This window comes from Austrofundulus limnaeus, unplaced genomic scaffold (genome assembly GCF_001266775.1).
Source record: "Austrofundulus limnaeus strain Quisiro unplaced genomic scaffold, Austrofundulus_limnaeus-1.0 Scaffold1627, whole genome shotgun sequence".
Classification (NCBI taxonomy): Eukaryota; Metazoa; Chordata; class Actinopteri; order Cyprinodontiformes; family Rivulidae; genus Austrofundulus; species Austrofundulus limnaeus.
The window spans coordinates 29141-31564 of NW_013954029.1; the positions used below are offsets into that span (position 1 = coordinate 29141).

A 2424-nucleotide genomic window follows, 5' to 3' on the forward strand; every position below is an offset into this window, starting at 1 on the left:
CATTGGTGAATGCCACAAATTCTCCTAAATCACTCGTACGCACAACTTAAGAACAAATCTGTGCGTACGAACGGTTCTTGCATGAGGCCCATTAAACATAAAAAATTCAATCATAAATAAGTTGCTGCTTTAAAAGGGATTCACCACGAGCCGACCTGAAGACTGAACTTTCAAATTAGAAAGACTTTACTGAAGATTATCTTTTGTGAAAAAAAAAAAAACCTTCATGTCACAGCAGGTAATGAACAACCATTTTATTACCACAGCCTGGAGATTTAGGAAAAGATGAAGTTCTATCCATCCATCCATTATCGATACCCGCCTATTCCTTTCAGGGTCACAGGGGTCTCTGGTGCCCATATCCAGCAGTCACAGTGCGAGGGGCGGGGTACACCCTGGACAGGTCACAAGTCCATCACAGGAACACGCATAGAGACAAATGAGACAAACAACCATTCACTCTCTCACTCACATCTAGGGACAATTTAGAGTTATCAATTAACCTAACAGTCATGTTTTTGGTGTGTGGGAGGAAGCTGGAGTACCCAGAGAGAACCCACGCATGCACGGAGAGAACATGCAAACTCTACCCAGAAAGGTCCCCGGGCCGGGATTTGAACCGGTGACCTTCTTGCTGAGAGGCATCAGCTCTACCAACTGTGACCCACTGTGCTGCACAAAGATTAAGTTGATTTTACCAATTATTTTGAACATTTTATTACCTTGTTGATCTGTTAATTTAACGCTTGGCTTTAACCCGCAACAGCAATAACTAATAAATGCAAGCAGGAAGAAAATTCTAGAACAAAATGTGGACATTCAGATTTTTGGGTCACCTTTATTGTAACATCTTTATGAGTGTTAAAAGTTAACTTGCCTGAGTTTTAAAATCACATCAAAAGGGTTCTTTTGCTTGTACTTAGCCTAATTGTGTTAAAACGATGACCTAGGGGTCTAGATCCAGACCACTAAAACCAAATCCAGTCAGTAACAAGACCCTTTGTCACTAAAAGGAGAAGATTGCAGTTAACGAGTGTATGAGAGGTGATCTACCACAGGCTGCTTGGATGGACCAACTTATTGAATGAAACAGGGCGTGGCTCTTGGAAGAATGCAGTTAGGTTTTGGATGAATTCTCCTCACAACCAGCTTTAACTGACTTTTCAGATCTTTCAGTGTTTGTGGGAGCCCGGACCCTTTTAGATGGAGAGCTGGTATATGGGTATTCCTGAGCTTATGGAGACAGGTAAAGGGATTTTTGTTGAGACACAAACACAGGCTAAGCATTGCAATCATCAAGACAATGACTAAAACACCATAATTTAATGACTGAACAGGTAATATTTAAAAACATAGGCATCGATCAAAAGTCTCATTAACACTATCTGTCAGGGTTAAAATGAAGAATCTTGAGAGTCGCAGCAGTTTTAGATCTGATCTGTCTGTAAGGAGTTCCACGTCGGAGTGGGGGGGGGGGGGGGGCAAAGCTGAACGATATTTTCACTATTTCAGTTCTGAAAAATGAACTGACAGGAGGATAACATTGTTTGTAGGAAAGTGCTTAAACAAGATAGAACTGAGTCCAGGAAGGCCTTGTAGATTACAGCTATCCAGTGTGTGTACTGTTCTTTACTTTTAGTAGCACTTCAAATTGAAGAAAAAGAGCCAAGCAACCACTCAAAACTATTCAAGCCAAACTCTAAGGTCAGGATATGCCACTTTCTGATCCTACCCTCCATCACATTTTGCGTTGTAAGGGGCTCTATTTGAACCCAGAGAACTCCATTACTGACAGAAAAACACACACACACAAATCCCAGACAGAATTTCAGGAATTTGTCCAAATTCCCACAACAGCACCTTTTTGGCCTCAGTTTCATCAAATGTGCTTTTTATGGAAAGGTACCAACAAATACTCCTTATGTGTCATGTCAATCAATAATCTCCTAAAATCAACTGATGAATTTAAGAAAAAGGTTATTAATTAATTGAATTTAATGTTTTTCATTCAAACCAACTCACAGCCTGACTTCAGCATGTCCTTACTATCGGATAGTCACTTGTGTAAATTATAAAAGGTCTTTTTTTATTCAAATAGTTCACACAAAATTTGAAACAACTTTTCTGAACAAATATCAAGAGGTTCCATCCCAGCAAACACCTGAATGTGGGCCCCACATGGGATTTACTTGGGCTATGGGGGTTCCAAGTGGGCATGGGCTTACAATGGGCTTCCTATCTGAGACCCACATGGTTGAGCCGAGTAGGTCCCACATGGGCTAGCCCAGATGGGCTATGGTCTGTGGGCACCATATGGGTAACAAATGGGAGAGGGTTATGGGCAACTGATCAGATAACTGTATATTTAATACCAGTATAAGTATGTAATAATATAAATATGAATGTAAAATAACTGATAATAAA

General features: G+C 40.4%; 1 long non-coding RNA gene across 1 annotated transcript in view; it reads right to left on the reverse strand.

The window, feature by feature from the left end:
• The window catches only part of LOC106535957 (uncharacterized), a 14984-nt gene that overhangs the window by 11001 nt on the left and 1559 nt on the right, over window positions 1-2424 (reverse strand). The window contains exon 2 of the long non-coding RNA XR_001312491.1: window positions 849-850. This is a non-coding gene — a long non-coding RNA (uncharacterized LOC106535957). The remainder of the gene's footprint in view (window positions 1-848; window positions 851-2424) is intronic.